Genomic DNA, 27,639 nt, shown 5'->3' on the forward strand with positions numbered 1-27,639 from the left:
GGGTTTATGAGTGGTATCATTAAAATTTATACTCCCTCTAGTATGTGATGTTAGTCATTATTGCTCCGCTGTGCCTCCAGATCACCTGTCTGAATTATAAAACAACCTTCCTTGGAGCTAAATAGTAATTTTTTTCCAAATGTGTGTTTGACTTCATTATTTTTCATTGGTGCTCCCTTACTGGAGCACAGGCCAAAACTGGCCTTTTCTGCTTTCCATCCAAATGTGAGAGGTTGCTAGGAGTAACTGTATATTTCTAGGAATGAAATATGAGGGGTCTTTTAACTTCGGAGATTTGATCTCAATCAGAAGAAACTGCCAGAGAATTCGTTTTTAAGTGTACTCTGTTTTTTTTTTTTTGTTAACTGAGATTGATACGCTCAGTAAGTGATTTAATGTTGTGCTGGGCTTTGTGACGCTAATTTAAAAGTGTTTCAGCGAAGAGTGAACCTTCAGTGAGAGAAAAAAGAAAAGCTAATACAGAAAGTGGTTACAGTCCTTGTTTCTATCAATTGAGACTCTTTGAAAGATCATACACACCAGGAAGGATATTGCAAACGATTTCAAAGTTGCACCTTTAATCCGCATCCTTAACTTGAAGGTGCCAAAAAGATTTCTTCTAGGAAACTCCACAATACTCTAAAGAACTGTGTTTTTTAAATAAAATAATCAAATGGAAAATGGAAGTTTTGCTCGAGCTGTGGATTACTGCACTGGTTCTCTGAAGGCTGTCATGCAAACTGCTCTGTAACTCATGAAGATGATCCATCTCTCTCCTTTTTTTCAAGCAATGAATGATCTTTATTCATGGTTTATGGAGACAGATTGTTGAGCAGATTGTGGCATAGATTAATTCATTGCAGACTCCTCAAACATGACTTACTAGCCAGCTTTCATACAGAGGTGACATGGAGTTGTTTTCTGACCAGTATTAGTGCAGATGTTTTAGTTTTTTCAAACCAAGCTTGTTTATCTAGAAATCAGATCGAGTCCAACCATTAAACCTCCACTGCCCCATGTCCCCAAGTGCCACATCTACATGTCTTTTAAGTACCTCTTGGCAGGGTGTGTCAGCCTGGGCAGCCTGTGCCAGGGCTTGGCAGACCTCTTGGTGAACTTTTTTGCCCTAATATCCAATCTAAACCTCCCCCAGCACAACTTGAGGCAGTTTCCTCTTGTCCTTTTGCTTGTTACTAGGGAGAAGAGACTTGATCCCCACTTGGCTACAGCCTCCTTTCAGGTAGTTGCAGAGAGTGATAAGGTCTCCCCTGAACCTCCTTTTCTCCAGACTAAACCAACCCCAGCTCCCTCAGCTGCTCCTCATAGGACTTCTCTCGTCCCTTCACCAGCTTTATTGCTCAGAAGAGGGAGAATTGCATGCAAAAGAGATGGGATTCAGTCTTCTCTTAGCAATGCCAGTATGAGAGGTTTGGAGATATTTTTTTTCTGTGTCTATGTGTTTGTTTTTTTTTTTTTACAAAAAACTTCCTATTGTAATACAAATGTTTTACTGATGTTAACAGAGGATAAAATACTAATTTCAGTGCAGCCTGAGGCTACCATGATATATGCAGTGCTGTCATCTAGTTTCATTGAAAGATATGTGATATAGTACTAGAAAACAAGTTTGAACAACAAAAAAATGTGTTATTGTTGGAAAATGTGAGAATGAAATATCTCAGATTAGAGTAAGTGTACTAAAGCATTAGATCCTCAAGCCAGTGGCCTTTTCCTGAAATACTTGGTATCATGCTGCACATCATTAGTTATTAAAATTCCTTGTCTGCTTCTGTTCCCAGAATGATCATTTTCTCAATATTTGCAAGGCAAGTTTCCTGTCCCGTTACAAATTTTCCTATTTACTTTTGTAATAAAGAAGATGTGAGCATCCGAGGTTCGTGCATTGAACATTTTAAGCAGCATAATTCCTTCAGCTGGAAGGGAAGCTTTCTGGGCTTGAGCTCCTAATATCAGCTAAGGTGTATTTTAAGTCTTGTCCTCTCACCACACACACTGCAACTAGACTTTGATTAAAGTAATACTATCAGGTTGAAGTTTAATTTTCTCTGTGGTACTTATACGTATTTAAAATCGTGAGCAGACTCCATACATAAATGTCAGTGAGATGGTGATGGAGATGTAGGAAGAAGAGCTGTGATGCTGATTAGAGGAGGCTGACTTGAGTTTTTCATAGGGTTAATGCTTTCCAAATTGGAGGAGGCAAGATTGAAAGTGAAGGGCACACTCCTTGTTGAGGGAAAGTGGTGGAGTGATCCTGACGCAGAATCTCATTAAAGCGACTGTCAGGATTCCTCTCTTTTACCATCACCTCCCCTATTCTCTAAGAGTCAGCTGTCATTTGGAGTGAGCACACTGCCAAAGATGCATTTACAAATAAATGAAAAATGTCACAATTGATTTTGCTCCTTTCAGGGGACTCTGTGTCAGCTTTGTCACAAACTCTTTGTTATTCTCTCTTTCAGATCTCTTGTCTGGACTTTGGAAATAACTTTGGATGGTTCTGGGATTCTTTCTGTTGACCCAGGGTAAGCTCCCTGGATTATGACTTTTTATTAACATTTGTGCAACAGTTAAATAACATTGACTTTTCAGTGCTTATGAAGGATGGAATGCTAGAAAGTCCTACCAATTACCTGATGAGCATGTATGGGAGCTGTATAGTACAATCCATGCTTGAGAATGCCACTAACAAAATGGATTTATTGCCTAATTTCTTCTACAGAAATATTTGTGCATTATGGTAATTACTTTGCAAAATTTTTCATGCAGCAGTACTAGCCACATAAAATATGAATAGCTGTGTGGTTTTATTTGTTTCTAAAGAATAGTTCTAAGTTTGATAGTTTTCCTCAATATAATTTCTCACTCTTTCACTGTATGTTATATGGTTATTATAGTGGATATTGCTGCTTGTAAGCAAATCAAAAGTTAAGTTATTTTTCTTATGTATTTGCTGGCTGGGCAAGTGAACCTAATGCACAATATCAGTCTACTCCTTTTAATGCAAAAGTATTAGCACAAGAATGTGTATCCGTTGAAATGTCATTTTAAGTAATGCTTGAGATGGTTTAGATACAGCAAAGCATCTAAACTACAGTCACATCTAATAAAAATGTCTTATTTCCTCCTTGAACTTCAGGTTTTGAGATTGCAATCAAAAATACAGAGTGTTTTACTAAAGCTTCTGTGGAAGAAACTTCATTAACTTCTCTAGAAATACTCGTGATCCTTTAAATATGAGCTGAAGTTGAAGACAGACCTAGTGCTATATCTGATTTTTGTCTGTTTTGCGTTTGATGTCTGAGAAGTGTAACCTGCAAATAGCAGTAGAACGGGAGTTTACCACTTTCCCCTAAAAGAAATGAGTTCACACCATACAGAAAGAATTGTTTTGTGATGTTTTGTGTATTTCTGAAGGGATTCTTCAATAACGATTCCCACACATTTTGCAATCTGGCAAACAACACAAAGTTTCTATTTCAGTGCACGTTATGTTTTGTCACAGCATATCCTAAAACCTCGCTGTGTTTTATCGCTGTTGCTAACAACAGATTTTTAAAAACAGAAGAACTGAAGAAAAATCACTTTGTTGTCCCTTTTGTACTCTGGAAACTGCTAGGAAATTGGGGAAGGAATTGGACTCTTCGAGAGAAAACAAGAACAATTTACAGTGTCACCTGCCCTGTATGGAGGTTTTGTTTCTGTTCATCTTTTATCTGGGATTGTAATGTAGCCTGATTAGCTCTACTAATTTCTTTGCATTGGTGTATGAATGTTTGTTACCTGTTTAAGCATTTTTAATGCATCACATTTCATAGCTGGTTTTTACAGTTCTGGTATACCTTTGACTTAATTAAAATTAAATGTGTTGAGTTTGTTTTAAAACAAATTTTAAAATTAATATTTAAAATAACCGTTTAATTTCCTGAAGGTTTAGAATTTTAATTTTTGTTCTTTTAACTAGAAATCAAAATTTTGTTAACTAGAACTTCCAAAGAACACCTTTAATTTGTACTTTGGATGCTGTTTTGTTTACATATTAGTAGCAACTTTGGGACAAAGCTCTTTAAGGCAATCTCTAATACTGTGTTATCAGCAGTGGGCTGCCCAATCTTGCTTTTCTTCTGTTTACATTAGAAGAAAATCTGAGGTGTGAATCTACAAAGTCAGAAAATGAATTCTGGCAGTGTGAAAAGTGATGACAATTTCAAGAAAGGAACCAGACAGTCCAAGGCTGTTATTTGTGTAATTAATTAATAATACTGTAAACAGAGATGGAAGGGAGGAAAACTAGGATGAAATAAAAGTAGAATTCTGTGCTATTAGCCCTATGCAGTCCCCAAACTTCACCCTCCCATTCCACTTTTACTTACATATAGTAAATTGTTTTGAGGTAAATCTAAATAGAAATCTGTAGCATTTCACATCTAAATGGGACATGAACTTAGGAGTAAAGCAGTGCTGCAAAGGCCAATCTAGAACACTTCTGAAATGCCTGGAGACAAAAATATGTTTAAATATGACTTGGCAGATTTGCAGAAGCTTAGACTTTTGCTCACCGAATTTCCCAACCAAGTTTGACAATGTTACTGATGCTGATTTGTCCCAGCTTCTTCTACACAGATGGGCATACTCTGATCCATAGTGATGCATATTTAAATCTGTGTGCCAGCTGACTGCATATACAGGAATTAATTCCATATATTGGTCTGAATCATGAGATTTCTCTGAAGTGCTGGATGTCCCTACAAGCAATGGATGAAATGTGCTGGCTGGCAAAATCACCACAAGTTAGAATACAACTTTAGTGGGAGATTGTTTAAGATTTCCATCCAGCAAATAGCAAACACAGATTAATTAAGAAAGGAGAAACATGTGAACACCACCACTGCTTATTTAGTTGACTAAGGAACTTGCAAATAGGGAATGAGCCTGGGAAGAACCAAAGGGATTTGCTCCGATGAGAACCTGTCCTGGAAGTGGGCCAGAGACAGTGCTGTGCCACTAATACAGGTTTCCAGTAAACTTACTTTCAACCAGGAGCAAAGGAATAGGGAGGTGAACTAAGAGCTGTATCTTTCTGCATCAGTTTCTGTTCTTAAACTGTAAGTGAAAATGTTTCATTTTAACTGATTGTGGTCCATCCTGTTCCGTTCCTCCCCCAAGTAATTAGACTTTGCTACTCATTATGACAGTTGTTCAGCTTTTGAACCCAGAATATTCCTGCAACCTCTTTCCATACACAAATGTCTCTCTTCCCTTTCAGATTAATAAAGGTGCTGTATTTTTAAGTCATGGGGACATGCTGGTCTCATATTTTAGCAGGATGAATCACAGACCTTTCCCAGTGCCCAAATATATGACTATTCCTGGAGCAAGATGGCTTTTCTGTATATGAAGAAAATGTAATTGAGGTAGGGGGAGGAGGGCAGGGGAAGTAAGGGAAGATAACCTGGTAAAGTAGGGAAAGATAAGATTTGGAGGAGTTTGCATTCATGAGTGTGTCAGTTAAGTTATTACAATTATTTAGGTTATTACAATTTATTATAATTTATTACTTTTAGAATATGCATTTAAAATCCTGAAGATCATTCCTCCTTAAAATCATGCTCAGTACCTCTTCTGACTTGCATCATATTATTCCTTAAGTGTCTATGTTTTCCATGGACTTCAGGAAGGTCACTTATGGAAAAAAGAAATTGGTACATCTCTCTTTGTATCTGAGACTCTACTCTGTGCTGCTGCCACCTTTCAGCTGTTAAACCATTATCCAGCTGGATTCCTGTGAAGTATTTTGTGTTGTTGCTTTATAAATAGCAAGTGCTGCAATAGAACTCGTAGCAGAAAGGACACATAAAGAAGACAATGCTAACAAACAATTTGCAGCTCCTCATTGCCATGGCTGAACGAGTTGGTTTTAGGTAATTTGCTATTCAGACAGGAATAATGAGGTAAAATGCGATTTGCTTGTTTTCATTGTGGCACGGTGGTCAAGCCTGAACCACTTCATTTTAGGGGGTGGGACAGGGCAAAGAAAACTGCTAATCACTTGGTTAATTGATCATTCTCTCACGATTGCCTCTGACTGTAATGTGTTAATGATGGTCTGAGAGATTAACCGCCAGAAAATCACTGAAACTGTACAGGAACATACGTGAAGTAGCTTAATGGTGAAATGGTTCAGTTGCTGCCAACTCAACAGAGCAAAGGCAGGGGAGGAAGCTTCAGGTGTTGAACCCCAGAAACCTGAGTCTTTAGTCAAAACAGTGACTCGAAATGCATGTTTTGTAATCATCTGGGCGTGGCCTATTTGAGGGTGCAGGGAAGTGTCTTTGACTACATTTCCTCAAGTCATTATTTTAGCAAAAGCATCTTGGGAGTATTTTCAGCACTGAAAAGCATTAGCAGGACCTAATGCATTTTAATTTTTCTCTATGAAATGGTAATATTTGTTTAAGCAACAAATAATGATAATTGCAAGTGGGGTTGCTTTTTATATTTTTGCATTTCCTCGAAAAAAATTGTTTGAAATTCCGTTCAGAATCAGGTCCCAAGTTCATATGGCCTCATATAGAGTGGAATTATGTAAGAAAATCAATGAATTGCCACTGAGTTACTATATTGGCTGTATTTGATAGGCATGTCCCTAGGCTTCTTTCAAAATTTTAGCTATAATTTGAGTGCTGAATACAACTCCTGCGAGCCTTCTGTAGCTCTAGAAACAGGTTATGCAAACTTGTCACTGATTCCAGTGGTCTCCAGTAGAGCAAAGATTTCACACAAAGTCTTCATATAAAGGAAACAAATACAGCCTTCCATCCCCCATCTGTTGTTAGGGGTATTCCCTTATTTTCCACTGTTTTGGGGAAGAATTTGGCTCAATGTTCTTGAATTAAGTACAGAGACATAATTAAGATTTTAACATCAGTAAAAGCTTGACTTGCATGCAGGAGGTAGATTGTGACAGCCTGCTATGCCACACTAAAATGACACATAAGTAGAGCAATGTTTTCATCAACAGAAGTGTGGTGTTGTTTGAAGTCGATTCTCTCTATAGGGTGCCATAAAATAATTAGGAGACCATAACATAATCCTTCAGTACTGCATTAATTCCTTAGAGGAATAAATTCATCTTTTCTGACTGCAGTAGTGCACAACTGACCATAGAAAAACTAAACTGTAAAATCATCTGTAAAAAAATAACAGTTTTTCTAGACCAGCATATTTATTTTACAAAACTCCTAAAAGGCTCATACTTCTAGTGATTTTTGCTTGTGGCAAACTGGAAGTGAAAGTATTTATCTTAAAATTAAAAATCGACACAGAATGCTGTGTTCTTTGCCTTGAAGGAAACTGCATGTAAAATATTTGTCTCCTGTGAGGACTGAAGACTATTAGAAGGGCTGTGCCAAGACAACAAGATTCTCTTTTGTTACAGATGGTGTAAACTAATACAGCGATGGCCCCATACTGTAAATTTTAAGGATGATAATTTTAAGCAGTTTTTTTTTCCCAGCAGTGGATGGAGAGCTGGGTTTATATAGTGAGACAGTGTTACAAATTAGCCTTGGTTGGGTTTTTCTTGGATTTTTATTTTTTTTTTTTTGTTAACTGACCCATGCTCTAAGCGTGGGTTTGTAATAGAGGATTGTGTTGGCTGGAAGGGGAGGGACACTGCCCGTGGCTGCTCTGATGGAAGACTAGAAATACTATTCAATGAGTTTGATCAGAAAAGCTTCTGTGTCCAAGCTCCTCTGAGCTGACATGTTCCTCTGCTCATAGCAGGAATTCCAAAACCCAGGAGGACATTATTTTACCATCTTTTTATTGTTCCCCTGTAGAACATCTTCTCGTTGTGCTGCGAAGTGTGTTGCACTTGAGAGGTTCTTTACAGCCCACCAGACTTGTGTGTTTCTGCTGTTTCAGTTTGCACTTCCTTAAATTATACTTTCAGCAGTGGTGGAAGTGGTCCCTGCTGTCATATCCCAAAGTAAGGCTCTTTTCCTGAAGAAACAAGACACTGAGGTCTAGTTTACTGTGGCAGAGCCTTTAGGAACGTGCAGTAAAAATTCAGAAGTCTAATTAAGGAAACATTGAATTTAAGCCCTGCCTTGATTGACTGCCTCCCTCAGGTGAATAATTCCATAAACTTGGAGGAGATTACATGCCTTGGCACAAAGAAAGGCATGAGTGGTTCCATTTGTGCAAATTAGAACTGATGATTCTTTTGTATGACGTGACAATGAGCCTTTGGTTTCAAGCATAATTGCAGTTTGTTACTTGATAAATATCTAGAGTAGTGTGCAAAAGAAATTATGAAAACATGGAAGGTATACGGTCTTTATTTCTCACATGAATATTGAAAAATTCAAGAAAACATGGAAGCTAAAATAGATGCTTCAGACCTTGCTGTAGCTCAGGGCAGAGGTGTAATATTTAGCATCCTCCCGGTATTCTCAGTATACTTAATAATTCTTTAAGACTATGCTGCTCTAAATATAGCAAATCTGAGTTTAAAATGAGTGTTTTCTATACCCTAAAGACCTATGAAGGAGATAATCTTCTTGGGAGAGTTTTGACATTTGTTTTGTTGGAAACAGGATTAAGCATAAGTGCTGGGTTAGAGTGACATTTTAAAAGTGATCAGCAATAGTGATTAGTAAATCGAGCTGTTCAAGCTGTTTAGTTAAGAGACTCCTTTAGGTAACATTGTCAATTATAAGGATTTTTTTTATATTTTCTTAGAAAAAATATGGATATACCTCTATAAATAAACCATCCTCATCCCAGTGATGTCAGTGACAAAGCTCTGATGGATTTCAACAACATAATGAGTCTTACCTGCTGGAGATTCAGTTTATATGCATAGATAGAGGAGCAAAATGTTTCACCATCCGAGTGTGAGCACTTTCGGTGCTCCAAGGCGTCTCAGTGCATTATGGAAAAGAGCTCGTCTCCACAGAGATGAATGTTTTGCAATGGTTTTGTTTTCATAAAAGCCGAAGCCATAACTGATTTTTGATTTTAAAAAAAATCATCCCAGCTTCCCTTCCCCAACAAAACACCTGCACGGCAAATAAATAATACTGTAATTAAAGTAACACAGGTTTCAGCTTCAACAAGGAGGCTGCCCAATATGTGAGGCTTGCAGGAAGTGGAACTGAAAAGCCTCAGGTTTCAATGCATTGTTTAGAGACAGGATTGAGGGACTTGAAGGCAGGCAAGCAGCTTCCCAGTTTTTGGGAAGCTTCTCTTCCAGGGCTAAAGAATTCCTGTTGTTTTCATGTTGACTCCTCCAAGTCCACCTGTGCCCTCTGTCAAAATCAGCTAAGCCCCTGATGTCTTAAAACACACTGCACTGGGAGTTTGTCACTGCAGACCTTTTGGTTTTGTTGTGAGTTTAGCGAGTAGCATTTATTGCAAGCTGTGTATTTGCAGTTATTTTTATAAAGTGTGACTTTGTCAGATAAATATCCTTTATCCTAGATAGTACTATCACTGTTGTAGTCAACAGCTATATGGTGAATATCATTCAGAAAATGATAGATTGGATTTTGGAAATATAATTTCATGAGCTCAGTTTACCTCAGGTGAAAGACAATTATGTTGGTGAATCGCTTTAGAACTTTTCCTTTAGTACATAAGATGAAACTTCTCCACATTCCCACATTTAATTTTTTTTTGGCTTTTCTATGTCTATGCTCACGTCTTCATTTCTCCATTAGTTGTCTTAACACACAGAAAAATCTGCCTCATAGGTACATGTTGAAACGTGTGGAAATAAAGCAAAGGCTGAGAGCAGAACTGAAGCCTCTGGAAGAGACACGGCAGCTGACAGGGGATGTGACCCTTTGCATTTTAGTTTTGAATAGTCTGGTGGTTCTGCAATGTTTGTGGGAATACATTTGCAATAAGAAGTGAGAGTGCCTTGTTTTTTAGCTTTTGTAGCAGTGTCAGTTCTTTCATCCCAATGGAAGAAGTCGGCTTCCTTTCTTTATCCTGTTGTTTTTCATTTGTGTTTTTCCTATACTGAATATATATATTCAGAATCAGCTCAAGCTTGACAAATGCAGCTGTGAAGATTTGTCTTCAAGCTATACTGCAGATTTTTCTCTCATTTCCCTTTGCAATAAGAAATATCTGTTCAACTGTTTTTATGGTATCTTTATGATAGGCATTTCAGATACCTACTGCTGGATAAATAAAACTGCCTTCCCATCTTAAGGAGCTGGGGATGCTTTTTCATTTGTTTCTCAAAATCTGTTGCAGTGCAGAATGTAGTTGGATGTTGTAGTAAAGAAGATGGCCTGGCATGGAAATGAGAGCATAATTAAAACTATTTTTACTTTTCTCAGGAGTTGGAACAAACTGTTACTTAAACCTTTTCTTAGAGGTATTACACCTAACAAGCTCTCTTGAGAGAGATGGTGGCAGAGCAGCAAAGCTATCAACAAAAATACCGAACGGCTGCATTCCCCGGGGTTTGCTTAAATTTGAAAGCAGATAGGAACTGTAAAGAAATATAATGCAATCTGGTAAAGAAGCTGCAGTATAACCAGTGGCCTCAGACACAGTAATATACCAGTATAAAGATCTCATATTAACCTGGAATACGGGTAACATCATAAAACACTCTAAAGCTGCTTAGCTTACATTTGTCCTTGATGCATCATCTTCAGTGTTCTGTGATGTGGAGGTCAGTTTATGCTGTAAACTCTATGGAACAGATGGACATCAGGTCTTTCTACTCGCTGTGGAAAAGGCCCTATGAACCTTTTCTGGGCTGTGTTAGATTATGACCTGCTAAGTTCAAAATGACCACTGAGCTGAAACAGCAGTCAAATGGTGTTATGTTCTTGGTCTTAACTTTATGGCAGGTTAAGGTTCACTAAGCCACTGAAGCCACCTGTGGTCTGAGATTTTCTTTCCTTGCCCACAAAAGTGTCTGTGATGGAGACATAACACTGGTGGTCTAGGATTTGAGGAAAGTGAAGGGGGAAGAAGTAATTCTTGGGTGTTTCCATTTTTTTTTCTTCTTAAAATAATCTGTTATGCTTTTTAATCTGTGCAGTATTTGTTTTATTATACTCCTTTCTCAGGGTTTGTGAATGCTGTCAATACGGAGTCAGCAGTAATGGTTTTGCAGAGGCACAGACCTTCTGTTTTTCTTCTGAAACTCAGATTGAGAAGTAGCAGTTCTTTTGTTTGTTGTTTTGAGGGGGAGCTCAATACAGGGTTCATAGTGAAAAGCATGCTTGCATTTGAGCAAATCGATGTTTTCCAAAAGGCAGTGTTTTACCTGATTACTTTTGCTGGCTTTCAGTGGATTCTGGAAGATGATACTCTAAGCAGATCCTCTTAAGAAAGAATGCAGCTTTTCACTGAATTATCCAGAGACTTCAATCTGTATTATTACGTTCCATTCTGAAAAAGGAGCACAATGATGTGGTGGTGTGTAGACTTGGATAACAGCTTTGAAGCAGCAGGGGACAAATCTGTTGATTATTGCTGTGTGCAGCTGTACATCTCTTTCTTAGCAGTACACACCAAGTGCTCTGACAGGATGGCAGAGCACTTACAGGATGGAGAGTTTACTCAGCGATGCTCTGATAAACCTGTTTCTGCTTCAGGTTGGGGTCAGACAGCAAATTTGGTTTGAAAGTCATGCTGACAGGTTTACACATGCAAGTGTGTAAACCTCAGGTTCTGGTCTTAAACTATCTTATGTGGTTATGTAACAAAATTGATGATTCCCATGTCTTAAAAAATTAGTAAAATCCGACGTGGTGTTTGATTGTACAGATTTTGTTTTGGAACCCCCTTTTTTGGTGCTATATTGCATTAGTGTGCTGTGTCAAACAAGTCAATCTGAACTTCCCTCTTGCCAGGAGCTCCACATGAGGACACAACAGAAGTTTCTGATGTGCATCACTTTTTCCATTGCATTTCATTAATATTAGTGGGATTAAATTGATGTTATAATTTGTGATAATCTGCATTAGGATCATGTTCATTTACAGTTTATTTCTAAGTTACGTTTGGTTTGATATTTTTATTTGTTTTATGGTTCGAGTGAAGCTTGAAAAAGGCATCGCAATAGAAGGTGCATGGAAGATTTTAGCAAAAAAAGTGAAATTTTGTGTTGAAGCTCTTGTGGCTTGAAGTTCAATAGAAGTGAACAGTAGAGGTAAACTGTTACTTAATAGTATCTGTTGCATCTTAAACATTTCAAATTAAGATGTTCGTTTGCATATTTCCCCAAAATCCAGATAGCTAATCCTACTTATGCTGTTATTACAGATGTGAATGTTAATTAACCTATAGTTCTAATTTAATGGGAGTTGCACAATTTACCTGCAAAAAGCTCATTTTTGTATTTGGTATCACTTTCCAATGACAAAACCCTCAAGGATTTCTACGGGAGATGCAGTTGGCCTGTGATAAACCTGCTGAGTCTGTAGGTCCTGTGTTGCAGAAGAATGGACTGAGGTCCAGACCACTGCACTAAATAGGGTTTCCTGTAGGCACTGTAGATGTACCCAATTTATTTTGCCAACTGCATGTTTCTGTTTTTATTGGAAGTGTTATTCTGGATGCTTTGTTCTAAAAAGTTTCTCTTTTTCCCAGAATCAGCACATTCATTTTTTTCCACTATGCTCTCATATCCCTTGTGTTTCTAATTAACACCTCAAAATCACTGCCTGTACTTCGTTCTGCATAATCTGTGCTTGTTTGCATTCCAGCAGCACACCTGTACTGCGAATGCAGCACCAATTAATACTCTTTTCAGTAGTTTAAAATAAATAGTGTCCATGTATGTGTGTATTCTCAAACCATAATATATACACTATTTTTTTTCTGACAGGCCTTGAGTCCTAAGAACTGGATTTAGCAAAAGTTTTAAACTCTATTTAGGCTGAGTAAGCAGGTATCTTTGTCTAATCAGTTAAACACACAATGCTGCTTTATAGCTCTCTACAGAAGTAAAGAATTTAAAAAGTTAAGCAGTCAGTAAATATCTCAAAAGATATCTAGTTTTCAATGAAATGTGCCCATAAAAATATTCCTAATCTGCAGATTTCCTGTTTGCACTTAGGTTACCAAATCACGTGAATATGAATTTCCAAAGCAGAATTTAACCACTGAAAATATTTTGCTGCCTTTTGCTTTGTTTTACTGTACTGCTTTTTTTCTCTTAAACTTGATCATCTAAAGTAATTGCAGTTATGAAATAAGGGATAAGGTAAAGGCAAATTATAGCTAAATGCTTTAAAAAAATAAAAGCTATGTGGCTTAAAATTTACTTCTGAAGTTTTCGGAGCCATGTAATTTTCTCAAGAAAATGTCTCTTCAGTATACACTCATCCTTCTTTTAAAAAAAACAAAACTCTTTATCTTTTCTGAGGAAGACTAAAGCATGAGTTAACTCAAGAATGCATGCAGAGTGAGTATATGTAAACATTTTTATGCCTATAACATAATGAAAAAAAGAGTCTATTTTGAGGCAGAATTCATCAGGGTAACAGCAGCAAAATAAAGGACATATTTTCAGGTGAATTCTTTTGCCCACTTGTTAAAGACTTCCTTTGAATCTTAATTTAGGTGTTTATGGTCCAAGAAAGACTTCTGGTAATATGATTTAAGTATTATCTTGGCTTCTTGCTCTCAGGCTTGCTTATATCATCTCTGGCCATGAACAAGACTGGAACATACAGAGATATGTGTCAACCTGTCTGAGGGCTCAGCAAACACCCAAAATGAGAGTGATGGCAGGGTGATCCTCTTCAGGAGAGCCCTGAACAGGTAATTGTCCAAAGCTACTGTACTTGAAAGTTAATGAACAGAACTATGTCAGTAATTCTCACTATATGAGGTCAGTGTCACCTTGGTCCCTGTTGCCAAGAGCTGATAGGTCTTTATGCATAATATCTTGTGTCCCAGCTGTGTGGTTTTGTGACATAAGTGCAGTGTCTGTAGTTTTATTTCAGAACATGCAACTGATTTTGTGATTTCAAATAAACCCAAATCCCTGAACTTGGAATTTTACAAATGTATCTTTTTTTTTTTTCCTTTTTTAGAAAAAAAAAAAAAAGTGTCTCAGTATTTACTGTACTTGACCCCTGAAAAAACTACTTCATAGCCCCCCATTCATGAAAAGTCTTCATGAGCCTCTTGAAACTGCACCTTCTTTGTTATCGGTGTAAAGAAGTTTGATGCATGAGATGTAATGTTATGACTTGACAAGCTTAAGCACAGAATTATTGATCTCTGAGCTGCAGCAATACTCCTAAGGAGGGACTTCCCAGCATAGCTTTGGCAGTGAATAGTTTTCAACACTTCCTGCTTTTGCTGCACATTATTTGTGGATAAATAAGCCTGTTTACAGAACTGGTTTGGTAGCTGTGTCTTGCTGTGTTTCCTTTTGCATCTAAGAAAATTTGTGTCCATTATCAGGCCTCAGAACTGATGGGAAATAATAACTGTCTTTTGAAGTGGAGAGGATTTATCAAATGCTTTAACTTTAGGAATAAGCTGGAAATTCAAACCCGTGTACTAAGTGTAAGGAAGAAATGGATCCACTAGTTTTGTGAATATGAAGGTCACAGTTATAGGCAGAGAAATCTAAAACAGTAATTAACCAATTTATAGTTTGCTGGTGGTTTGACTATTTAAAACAAGGTTGTATATCACTATAAAATATGTGACCTAGCTCAGCCAGCTGCATGTGGGCTCAATGCAGAAATTGCTGAGTTAAATTCTTTAGCCTGTGCAGTGTAGAAGGTCAGTCTGGGTGATCACAGTTGCCCTCTAAAAATGCTGGTTGTCAAAAATGAGCATTCAGCTGAATGCATTTCAAGAAGCACGAAACAGGATTTGTTGGAAATGAAATGGCAATAGATAACATGGAATAAGCAAATAATTGTCAATTTGTTAAGTTAGACTGGATAGATGAAATGAATGTGTTTAGAAAAACTGATGGAAAAAATTACTGGTTTCATGTAAGCATGAAAGTAACATTGGCTTTATCTTACTGAAGCAAAAAAAAAAAATCTGTAATGCATACATAGTTGTGATTCTGACCATGAGGTTTGCAGAATTCTGGTGGACTGAATCTTTCCTTCCATATATATTTAGGGTACAAAACAGGACTCCATGTATACAGTTTTTGTTTGAGCTCCAGTGTGCTTAAAGAATCTGGTTGCCTGGGGAGGCAGAAAATGGAAGGGATGGAAAAGGGAAAGTTAAGGAATCTGAAAACAGGCTCCCAAACCCACCACAAAGTCTGAATGTGCCCATGCCACCTGCACTTGGCTTGTTTTATGCAGTTGCACCTGAGTGGAGTCAAGTGGCAATAAAAATAACTTTTTTATTGGCTGTTTGTTTTCTGAAGAGTTTCAAATACCTGTGAATTCAAAACCTATGTGGTAATCAGAGTGAGCTAAGAAAAACTTAATTAAATCCTTAGCAATATTAGTGTTACACAAAAAGTGCTGAAGTCAAGCAAATTGGCAGTGTCTCAGTTGTCTTGATCAAATAAAAATAATTTCAACTAAGTACAAATGCAAATGCCTTTAAGTCAAATAGGCATTCTCTAACATGCAGCAGATTTGCCTTATTTTCTGGATACTTTTCCTATTCACCTTGTTGATACCTACAGGAAAAAAGTGCTGCTTGTCTGATACTGCATTGCTTCCTCTCTTCTCCCTCAAAATATCCATACACAGAACACTGAATGGCTTAGGAAAATGTAATTTTGTGCATTGGCTAGTGATTTTGAATAACACATTTTAACCTTAGATAACCTGGAAATTTAGATTAAGTTTTAAGCCTATTTTAACTTTTTAATTAGTGACATAATTCTACTGTTTGACTTACAGACTGGTGTTCTTTGTCCCGTTCCTTTCCATGGAGCTCCATGTGGAAAGCAGCTATCTACCCAAACAAAATGAAGCTTACAGAAGTAGTGCCTTGATTTGTATAGGAAATATACAATATAGGAAGTATTGAGTTGCCTGTCATGAACCATCATCACCTTAAAATATCTCAGAATTTAGTAGTGACTTTTTCCTTACCTGGAAGTATTTAAACAGATACCCATGGGAAAATTGAACATAGTAAAGCAAATTGGATTGGGCTTAAGAATTCATCTCCTTTTTGTCCTATATATCAAATTCATTTTTCTCAAATGCTGTTCGTATTGTGCTGCATATTAATTGCATATTGTGTGTTCTTTATTCATAATATACCACTGATAATAGCAGAAAATTAAATTTTTAATTCCCAATGATACCTTAATTTAATGTTTCAGTTACTTCTCTTCTTTAACTAATCTTCTGTTCTCTGAACAAATTTGATTAAAATCATTGCATTTATTAGAAATGGGCTAAAATGTATCAGTTTGGTCCCACAAGGAGCCAGTATTAAAAATTTCTTTCTGGGTTAAGCCTTTTGTTGGATGGCAGATGTTAGGTGAGGAGATGGCTTATTAAAGCTCAGAAAATCACTGGAATATTGAAAAGTGGAGGAAATTATCTGCTGTAGTTACTGCTTTCTCATTTTCCAGGTAAACCATTCCTGCTTTCTCGTGTCTCCTGATGCTCTAGTAATTATGAATTTGTGAGATTTAGGGTGGGATGTGGGACACTGACAAGTGGTTTCAGATGATCCATTCAGCTTTCATCTTTTCTGGTGCTGTTTGCCAGGGGACCATCCTGCAGGCAAGTGCTGAGGAGAACTCGATCTGGGCTTACTTCTCTTTTGTGTGTCAGGCTGAGTAGAGTCAGTGACAGGATCTTTAGGATGGGATAATGCAGCCATGTGAATGGCCCTGCTGCTGCAATTTCATATTATCTCCTGGTCAAGAGAGGCTTTCTCATTTGTGACTTCAGCACAACCAGCTTGTATATCTGTTCTGGCACGGAGTGAGGGTTCTGAAGGTTGAATGTTCTCCTTTCACTGTATAAACGGAGTTGTGCAGCTATTTCACCATCATGTAGCAAAAGGTTTTAATTTAATACCTTGTTTCTTTACCCACTGAAGAATCTGTTGCAGTGCTATCTGGAGGAAGCCTTGTTGTTTCCATGATGTGGTCACTGGGTCGTGCTTTGCTTGTGCCAACATAAGTAGTTCTTCAAATCTTACAGGGCAAGCTCACCAAGTGGTTCAGAATACATGCCTCAAAATCCTCACTTGGAAGCTTTTAGGGAAAATGGATGGACCAGAAAGTTCATAAATGTGCATTGATTCTTCAGTGACAAAGTGTGTCTTATTTTGGACTTTTGTGTTTGTACAAGACAAAAATCCAAAGTTTGTGTTTACATTTAGAAGTCAAATCGATGTCTTGTAATTTGTAACTTTATGTTTATTTTGTTACTTTGGTTTTTATTACACTGTTAGTGCTTTAACCTTCTTAATTTTCCCTTGAATTATGTCAATATCTTTACCCATTTGATGTTATTCATTTCTCTGTAATTAGGATGTTTTAATCTTCTCTCTTGATCTGTGATACTGAGTTAAAGATATCTCCTTAGGAAGTATGATATAACATTGTTAACTGGCTGGCTAAATTGGTAGGGAGGAGTTCACTTATCAATGAATAAAATTTAAGCAGAGGTCTTTTCCCAAACCAGCATGAGAAAGAAATGCTTTTGAAATGCTTGCACTTATTTTTATGGTTGTCCCTCTCAGTTCTCATTGTATGGCTGATTAACCACTTTCAAAACACGATTTGCTGCTCATATAGTGACATAACTTTGTGTGTGAGTTAATGGAATTTAATGCTGTCTGTGCTGTCTTTTTTAGGTCCTTCGAGCACCCATTAGGTAGGTGAGATGCTCAACAGTGTGAGTTAGCAAGCATGTGCCTTTAGTGTATGCACATCTTATATTCATTCTGATTTTCTTTTCTGTTGAATTTTATCTCCTTTATTCTGCAAATTCAGAATGTTAATTTGTGGTGCCACAACTTAGTACAGCGTTCCCACAGCACGAAGCTTTACATCATCAGTGCAGCTCTTTCTTGGTCACGAATCACAGAATCATTTAGGTCAGAAAAGACCTCTAAGATCAGCAAGTCCAATTATTAACCCAGTGCTGCTGAGGCCACCACTAAAACATGTCCCCAGGTGCCACATCTGCATGACTTTTAAATATCTTCTGGGATGGTGGCTCAACCACCAACTTGTCTGCTGAAGCCCAGTGCACCCCTGTCAGCCCTTCAGTGAGGAAGGGGCTGGTGATGTCAGAGCTGTGATGTTTGATGGCACAGCCAGGAGGCAAAATTAACTCTATTCAGGGTCCATGTATGTGTGTGTGGCCATTTCTTGATGAATTGGATGGAATTGAAACTACGTACCAGCCTTCTGTTCATGAATGAATTTCAGCCATGGGAAAGGGCTCTCAGCTCCAGTGCTGAGGTTCTCTTTTTGGTATCTTTGGTATCTTTGTTTTTTGGAGAGGTATGGGGTTTTTTTCCCCAACAAGTTTCTTGGCCAGTTTCTTGTAGGTGTATATAAATTTGTATTTAAAGTATGTTTATTTGTAAATGAGTAATGTGTAGTAGTAATCTTTTTGTTAGGCCTCATCTTTGGAATGTGTTCCTTCCTGTAGAGAAAGTGAAAACTTTTCTACTCTCCTACAGTGGGCAGGAAATAATATTGAAATATTCACTGGTTGTTTGGAAGGACTTTTGAGATGAGGTGATGTGCTGAAGTTTTTTGTTTTTTGGTTTGTTTTTTTTTTTAATTTTATTTGAAACAATCATAAACTCCTAAATTTAATAAATGGCAAATCAAAGACTAGATAATGATGCTTTTAGCCAAATTTTATTCATTTGTGCTTTTCCCTTTCTTGCTAATGTTTCAATAATTGTACCTTCTAGTGCTTTTGTGAAAAAGAACGTTGCAAGAAACGTGTATGTTTGTCCTTGAAAACTAGCATGGGAAAGAATTGCCTTGGGGATCCTGGGACCATTTCATTAACTAGGAAATAATGTGGCGATGTGTGTTTATCGCATCCAGTGGTGATCTCATTGTGTTTTTCAGGTTGCAGGACTGCACCTAAGAAGTGACACTGTTTCATGCCTTTAGACAGTTCAGCTGTGGGCCCAAGATATTAAGGCAGAAGGTAGCAGGAGCAAGTGAGCAAAACTGGCATTGGTACAACATTTGTAGCCTTACATCTTTCTGCTTCTTTTCTGTCACACAGTTCCCTTCTCATCCTTGTCTGACAAGCCATTATGACTTGACTCAGTCTGTTTTATTACTTTCATTTCTTGCTCCTACTTCATTCTTTTCTTAAAACTTTGAGGAAGAAATCTGTCTGAAGGGAAAGGATGTGTTTTATATTGACTAAAAGAAGGAGATTTGCACTTCAGACTTAGCCTGTCATGTTTCTTTTACAGAGCTCTTCTGTCAAATGGTTGGTTTGCAGTGGCATAGATCTGCAGTTTGCATATCTTCATGTAATAATGATTGCCAGTTAATAAGTTGAGAATGGGTTGAGTGAGTTGCTATAAAATGCATTCCTTATAGATGCATATTTTCAGACTAGGCATCAACCCTTTTGTGAATGACAGATTGGTTTGGTAGGTAGGACATATTTGTAGGTATTGGGAAAATTAGAGTATTTGGCTTAGTCCAATGTAGGCCCCTATTTTTACAAGGTGTTATATAAACAGAAGAGAAATTCCATCATCCATGGAGCTTATTTTATAAGTACACCAGGCGGGCAAAGGCTGTGAACAGGAGCACAGAGAATATAGACCCACCTACATTTGTCTGGCAGGCCACTGAAAAACCCCAGATGTCTGGATGTGAATTCATTGGGCAGTGATGTTGGATGTAAATTAGTAGTGCTGTTATTGCATTATGTTAACATCAGGAGGCCTTTATTGAAAACCTGATCTCTACTGTGCTTTATTGCCAAGAATCATTCCATAAAAAGATATTTGTTCAAAATAACTCATATATTAGATTTGATGAGCTGCAGCAGGCTGATAGAACAGAAAATGATGTTATGAAGTCTATGGTAGTGCAATACAGGAGTAGAGTTACAAAAGAAATAAATTTATTTTAGGTTGTATAATAGATATTAGGACTAGATCAACACCTGTGCATCAGAGAAAACTGCCTGGCTTTTGTTTGTTTTGTAGTCCTTGACTGATTATTTAAAAAAAAATTATTTGAGCTTTAGGTAATTGATGAGTTCTGTAGGAGACTGTGCATCTTTGTGGTTACAGTTGTTCAGTGTTAAGATCAATGTGGTTTTGCAGAGTAAATGCTGATAAATTAAAAACATCCACTTCTCTTCAATCATGAGTTACAAAAGAATTTTAAGGTCGTGTTTCTTTGTGTAGGAGGATGATATATATCCTTAAGAAGAAGACTGTGTACTTCCAGAGCTCTGGATAATGAGAGCTTTGTGTGTAAACACCAGCGGGGAAAGAATTAGCTTTTTGGAAGTCTTTGTAATGAGTACACTGCTGAAAGATAATAAATGATTGTCTTCTTGATAGGATTAGGAGAAGTATCCAGATGAAAGCTTTTATATTGTAGAACACATGCATCAGGTTAGTTCCTTAGCTGGTTAATTTGACATATTGATGACATGAATTATGCTGGCTAATGACCTGGAGACTTTTCAGGGGCTTGCATTCGGTTTTTGGTTTGTTTTTTTTTTTTCAAAAATATGAAGAGGAAATCTGAGGCTACTTAATTAAAAGAAGGATAATGTAGTTAATATATAAGAATAATACTTTAACCATACTGCCTTGTAGAAGGATTACATTATACTGCCAGTGCATTGGAGGGAACCAGATGCCTGCTGTCTGGGACCGAGCATGGAGATGTATGGGAATCTCACCATACACCACTCTACTGGCCTCTTATCTATTCTAGTGTGACAAATAATTCTGCTGAGCTTGTCAGCAGTGACAGCTGAGACTTTTTGCTTAGATGCCTTGACAGTGCTCGTATTAAGCACCCAGGACCATACACTCCATTAAGTTTTTGTAAAATGAACTGTCTGCTACTTGCTGTCTGGCTGATCCTGGCAGCGTTTGTGGGCTGTAATCCTCCCCAGCTGCAGGCTGCCCGAGACAGCCCCTTCAGCCACCTGACAGGTGGGGTTGGGATGGTTTCAGTGGAGTCTTCAGGGCACAGTATTTCCTTAGACAGATGAGATGGGATTCCACTGGCAGCGGATGTTTTTTGAGCGATGGTCAAAGTATATTGTGGAAGGCAGCTGAGTTCTCTGAAATGAAAATAGACAAAAAAGTATTGGTTTTTGATGCACAAGCAACGACAACATGCAAGTAACTGGGAGGAGGTGCTGTGTGGAGATCTAAGGTGTGGTTTGTGTATTCTTTAAATCTCCTGACTCTCTTGCTCCATGCACTACCTACATCACATTAGATAAGTTTGAAATTACAGCAACTTTTAGAGTTGGATTTTCATTTTTATGGAGGAGAAATACTGGTAGAGCCGAGTTACAGATATAACTGTAAATGTAGCCATTTATAGCCTGATGATAAGTAGAATTGGAGGTCAATTATTAAACTCCTTAAATATATGGAAGAAATTGCAGGTTGAGGTTCCCTTCCTTAGTATCTCTACTGTATCAAGGTGCTGAATGCTATTATGGTTGAGTTTCTGCCTGTAGCAGATGGTACAGCATTAGAGATTCTGCAGTGATGCAGTTGCAATACCTTGGCCTCTGGATGTATGGGTTAGTTCAGCAAGGTCTCAGTGCCACTGTTGGAGAATTTTTCATTTCGGTTCACTTCCCAAAGGTGAAACGTGAATAGCATCTACTTCACGGAATAGTGGAATATCAGTTTTTTTGTGATTTTTAGGGAAGTGTTTTTCAAGTTTGGATTTACAGGTATTTTCTGCATCTAGATATGCCCTCGTGCACACTCAGGCAAGCACACCAGTTATATATAGTAGAGAGTTTACTGAGTATTATGCTAAAATCAATATACTTAACTTCTGAAATGTGGATTTGGTTTTAAAACAATTTCCCTGTAAAATGTAAGTAATAAAAAATCAGAAATAAGGATTTGAAAAATTTAAAAACTTTATTTGATATGTTTGAGTTGTACATGACTTAAATCAGTATTTCTTACTCATTGCATCATGTCTGTTCCATTCTACTTGGACATTGCAAGAATTTGCAAGAATTCTCCATGTTAGCAGAAGAGCAAGAATACAGAGGTGAAATGAAAAAGTTGGAGTTCAAATGGAAATTGAGTTATTCAGTTCCCTTGTAAATCTCAGTCTCTGATTTTGCTACATTCTTACATAACTATGTAGCTTATGTTGATACGATATGTAGTAATATAGGAGATTGTATTACTTTGTATGATACTGTTGTTGTTGGTTCACACAAGGCAGCTATGAGGATTTCAAGGCAGTTTCCCTATCTTCATCGGGAAAAAAGTTATTTTCACAGCTTTCTTAACATAACTGTGAAAGTTTGTGCATCCTGTGTTACATTTTGGCATGAAACTTCTCACCATAGGAGAATATACAATTTTTTTTACATCTGATTTAACACTTTTTCCCCCTACGCTTCAGAGACTGAAAAGTGGAACTTGGCAGACTTTCAGTGTAGTATGTGGGTTAGAACATGCATCTTAGGCCACATGTGTGTGTTTGTGTCTTTAAAATGTAAAGAGTGATGGGAACAATTTATTTTATGTGTGGAAAAAGCACTTACTGAATATTAAGAGAGCAGGTCTTGGGAAAGTCTGAAAGAATAGGGAGCCACAGGCAAATAACTGGCTTAACACAAGGAAATGTGCACTGAAAAGGATGGATTTAGGAATTGAAGATGGGATTATCATATGATGAGTTGCAGCTGTTTCAGGAGAAGGACTGACGCTGAAGCTAAGCCTGATTCTTCAAAGACTGCCAGAGGTTAGAGGAACGGAAGCAAAACTTCTTGGCTGAAGTTATGGATGAGTTTAGTTGCAGCCCAGGTGTGTAATCTGGATGCCCTGTGTTTGGGGGCAGGTTATGTTTCTGTTGCAGAACGGATTTATTTATGAGTATGGCTTCTGACATGAACAGTACTATGGTGACGTGAGAGTTGCTACAAGTACATCCACGTGCTACCAGAGAGGTGTGCTGCTCCAGCAGGACTGGTGTAATAAAAGTGTTAATGCCCGAGACAGCTCTGGGTAATGGTAAATCAAGTGTAAGTTAGAGCCATAATTCAGAACAGATGCAGGTCCTAGTTCTGCACTGAAATCTGAGCGGGAGGAAACTCCCTCCGCCTACGGCCATTTAGCTTGGGACACGAATCGTGGAGATGGAGACTGAACAAAGAGGGCTGTGTGTGCATCCCTGTGTCCTCTGCATCCCTCTAAGCATCAATTTGTAATCAATTATCCTTTACGTGCTTGGTGCCTTTCTTCTTTCACTGACTTTAAAGCTCTCTATTTGGATGAGTGGGGGTGTGCAAATGAGTTTTTGACCTCTTTCACTTTCTGCAGAAGTAACTTTTGGTGCCAGATTTTGTAAACTTTGGGTTTTTTTCATGTATGCCTATATCATTCTTCAAAGAATATTTTCTTAAAAAGCCCTGATAGTGAAAATACCTGTACAAGGTACAAGCCTACAACAGTGTAAATAAAACTGGGATTAGGGAAAAGGAAAAAAAAAGCTTTTAAACTTAAATGTGAAGATATGAAATGAAAAGACTTGGATTTCTTACTTTTGGCAGGGATTGAATTTCAACAGTAGTATAATATTCTGATCTTGACAACAGAGATGTTTAAAAAGAGCTTCATTGTGAATTGGAACCAGTGCTTCCCTATTCAGTGTATAATTGGACTGTTTCAAAATAATTTTTTTTTTTACTATATTCTTAAATTGTGCTTTTCGGGCTCCATTTCTTATTCTTTATAGAATTACATTTATTTTTATTTTTGAAAGCAAGATTCATATTACCTTATTATACAGACTCATGGATTTTGATTATAATTCTCACCTGAAAATAGATGCTGGCTATCAATAGTCTGTTAATGAATTAAAATTAGTTTGTACTTCTAAACCCATCATCGAGTTGCCAGGTGGTTTGTGATTTTTGGTAGTGAAGGCTGGGTGTCACTATATGATCAGGGCATGGTGATCAAAACAAGGAAACCAGTGCAGGGAACTACTAAGTGCTGCCTGCCTCACATACTCAGAAGTTATGTACCATATCCCAGAGAAATCCAGAGATTGCTTCAAGTTCTGGTATTTAAAGGAGCTCATGTGTATATTAAATTAGAAGCAATTTTCTTTACTTCTCTTATTTATTTTTTTTTAACCATCCAAGTTTGTATTTTAAAATTTGCAAGCATGAATCTGAGATATGAAAGTACTGTAGAAAATCAGATGACTGTGAATTGGAGTCCAAAGAAGAATGACCTGTTGTTGTGACAAAGATACTGGAATATTGCAGAGTTGATGGCTCTTTCCCCTTGGCATAAGTTGCATTTAAATAATTTTAAAAAAAGATAATTTGTTTAACTGGAATACTCAACAGACAAGGTTTAAACTAGAAAGAAGTGTGATTCTTTTAATTGTCAGTCTCTCTGTAACCTTGTAGTCTCATAAATTAACTGTTTTTAAGTACTAATGACCTGGGAAAGGCAGATGTTGTATCCAGCTGTTAAATGTTTTTTTAATGCTTCCTTTTTTATAGAGACAGTTAATTCCAGGGTAAAAGCCTAAAACCATTTCATGAAAAAAATTCCTGATGTAGTCTTCAGATGACTAACAAAAGCAACGATAGTATGTAAAAGCAGCATGAAAATCTAATATTAACTGCTAATTTTATAGCTCTTTCTAATACATTTTGAGGTGGAGGGAGACAGCCTCAGTCTTCATCCCTTGCACCTTGGCAATCTGCAGTCTGGCTCTGGGAATTGTGATACTGTGTTCCCCACTGAGCCAGGCCCTTATCCAGAGGTGATTCTTTGGTACATCACTAATGGACTGACAAAGAAAAAACACTATAAATCTTTGGTTTAAAGTTTAGCCTGTGACAGATTGCAGGCACAGCAGATTTTAAATCTTTATTTCAGTACAATTTATTTTTCTAGCTAGCTTTAACTACACTGTACAAACTTTGTCACTGATAAACCAAAGGTATGTTTTTACACTGCTTTCATCCCTTACTGGCTTCTTCCTGTCCTAGTGTCACATCATACATATGACATATTTTCATAATTCTCATGGTTTTTTTTTAGTCTGTGTCGGCTTTTATAGTCTTCCTAACTGTGTCAGAAAGCAATCATAAAAATGATTTATTTTTACTCCATATGGAAGTTCTTGGGTACTCAGAAAGATTATATGAGGGTTTTAGTGCTGACTTCATTAGCTGTGATCCTGTTCTTATTCAAATCCTAGCTGGCAGAACCGGCAAAATAACGTCAGAGGATTTTTATCTGTGTGAAATTATGTAATTTGTTTTGTAATTACAATGAATACAGAAGCAAGAAAAAAACCCCCTATGTCGTTAATTATTACACAGGAAAACAAAACATTTAATCTTTTAAAAACTTTTATACTGTGGGGAGCATTGGGAATGATGCCATGTCAAATATTTATCCATCTCTTCCAGAAAAATTGTTCTGTGAGGTAAGAAAGAAAATGCAGTTACAACAGTAGAAAACAGTTCTTGCCACATTATACATCGATCATTCTTACAGGGAGGAAAAAAATGTGCTCTGCATTACTGGAAGGTGCTGGGAAGTAGGATGGAACCTGGTTCTGTTACGGGAACAAATCATTTTGCCCTTCCTGTAACAGATCAGTGTTTTTGCAGCTGCTTTTTTGTCCCTGAATATACTGTGCTTACGTGTCTGTCACTGAAATGGTTACCAATAATACAGTTCTGTATTTGTCTCTCCTGAGAAAATGTGGAGCAGGACTGAGCAGACAGGTTTCCTCTGCTGACAAGGGACCTCTGAAGGATCCTCATGGGATGGAAGTGTCCCTCTTCAGCTTTGACTGGAGGAGAAGTGTGTTTGTCCTGCTGAATGGAACAAATGGAATTGTTCAGTGTTTGAAAATAGAAAACAGCTGAGTTTGGATAATCAGGGCTTGGTCATTAGGCCCTGAGATTAGTACTTGTCTGTGTACTTACTAGCAGCATGATTGAATCACGAGGAAGGAGATTTCTGTCATCAAATTCTACATTTCTGCTTATATCACATGTTCCCTGTAGTCTGAATGTTTACTGTATACCGATCGACTTAATCTGAGCTCTGCAAGTGATTTTTTTCAGCTTATGCACAGGTACTTGCACAGCTGGCATAAAGCCTGACTGTGGTCTCAGGTCAGAGCCCCCAGAGACAGGTTTCATGGTCCTCCCATAGGTCAATCGAAGTGTCTTGGCCTCTTCCTGACCTGGAATTTTAGCCTGCAACTTGCTTCAAGAAATAAGTGAATGAATACAAATGCAGCTGTGTGAAAACAAGAATGCAGCGTGGTTCTCACAAATACATTGGGCTGATTAATTCACTTGACAGTTTCTGTATGCCACTGACCAAAATAACATTGCTGTTACCTGTGTTGGTTGGTTCATAAAGCTTATCTCATATCAGGCAGTTCAACTCCTTGCATAAATGAAATATTGTTGATGCTTTTGGTTGCATTCAGAATTACTTTTGCAAATCAGTTAGAAACAATGACCTGTTTACTGAGGAATAAGGTGACATTCTCCTGTACATTTTTACATTAAAAAAAGAAAAAGTTGGATAAAATGGAGGGTGCATTAACAAGTGACTGATACCAAAAGCTGTCAGCTTCATGCAGACTTCTGAGCTATGTCTGCCCCTATTATCTACTACAGTAAAAGATTTGTGGATCTGCTCAAAAAAGGGTGTTTTATTCACCAAGTCAGTCAGATTCATTGGGAGCCCAACTTAAATGTCTCCATGTGAACACATGTAGCAGTGGGAATAAACAAGAGGAGTTGGAGATGTGCACACGCCTGCAGGTTTGTGGTCTTATGGGCATCACAGAGATGTGGTGGGATGACTCCTGTGACTGGGTTTTGGAATGGGAGGATATGGGTTCTTTGGGGAGGACAGGCAAGGGAAGTCCAAGGAAGTGTTGGTCGCCAGTGATCAGCTGGAGGGCTTTAAGCAGTGCTTAATTTGGAGCACAATAATCCTTGTGGCTGTCAGTGAAACTATTGACTTGCCTAATGTCCAATACACCTTGAGTGGAGTTTGTGAAGGGTTGTGTAATACCCAGGTCCATACAGTTTTATGTGCTTCTTTGTCATGTCATCTGTAATTGGATATTAAAAATAGAATTTCTGATATGTAGCAGGCTGGAAAAATTGGGCTAAGTAGCTGCTGTCTCAGGAAACTACTGTGAAAGTTCTTGTTAAAAGTTGTAATATTGGAAAGGTTTTCTCTTGGCTTCCTAAAATCCTCTCTAATTTGCTAAATCATGGATATCTATCTATAGGCAGGATCTGTTCTATACCCAGTGGACATCCATGCCAGAAGCTCTAGCTCTGCTTTACTTAATGTGTGGCAATCCAGTCCTGGTCTTGCTTCAGTGAAGTCTTGTTTAACTGGGGGGGACCGTGGCTGTGCTGCTTGGACCGTCTG

At 37.7% G+C, this 27,639-nt stretch overlaps 1 protein-coding gene across 1 annotated transcript in view; it reads left to right on the top strand.

Annotated features, from left to right (window-relative positions):
- NAALADL2 (N-acetylated alpha-linked acidic dipeptidase like 2) overlaps positions 1-27,639 on the top strand; it is a 436,265-nt gene that overhangs the window by 22,991 nt on the left and 385,635 nt on the right. Inside the window, exon 2 of the mRNA XM_064665876.1 lies at positions 2,484-2,546. The gene's annotated coding sequence lies outside the window, so the exon portion shown is untranslated. The remainder of the gene's footprint in view (positions 1-2,483; positions 2,547-27,639) is intronic.

This window comes from Pseudopipra pipra, chromosome 10 (genome assembly GCF_036250125.1).
Source record: "Pseudopipra pipra isolate bDixPip1 chromosome 10, bDixPip1.hap1, whole genome shotgun sequence".
NCBI classification, from domain to species: Eukaryota; Metazoa; Chordata; class Aves; order Passeriformes; family Pipridae; genus Pseudopipra; species Pseudopipra pipra.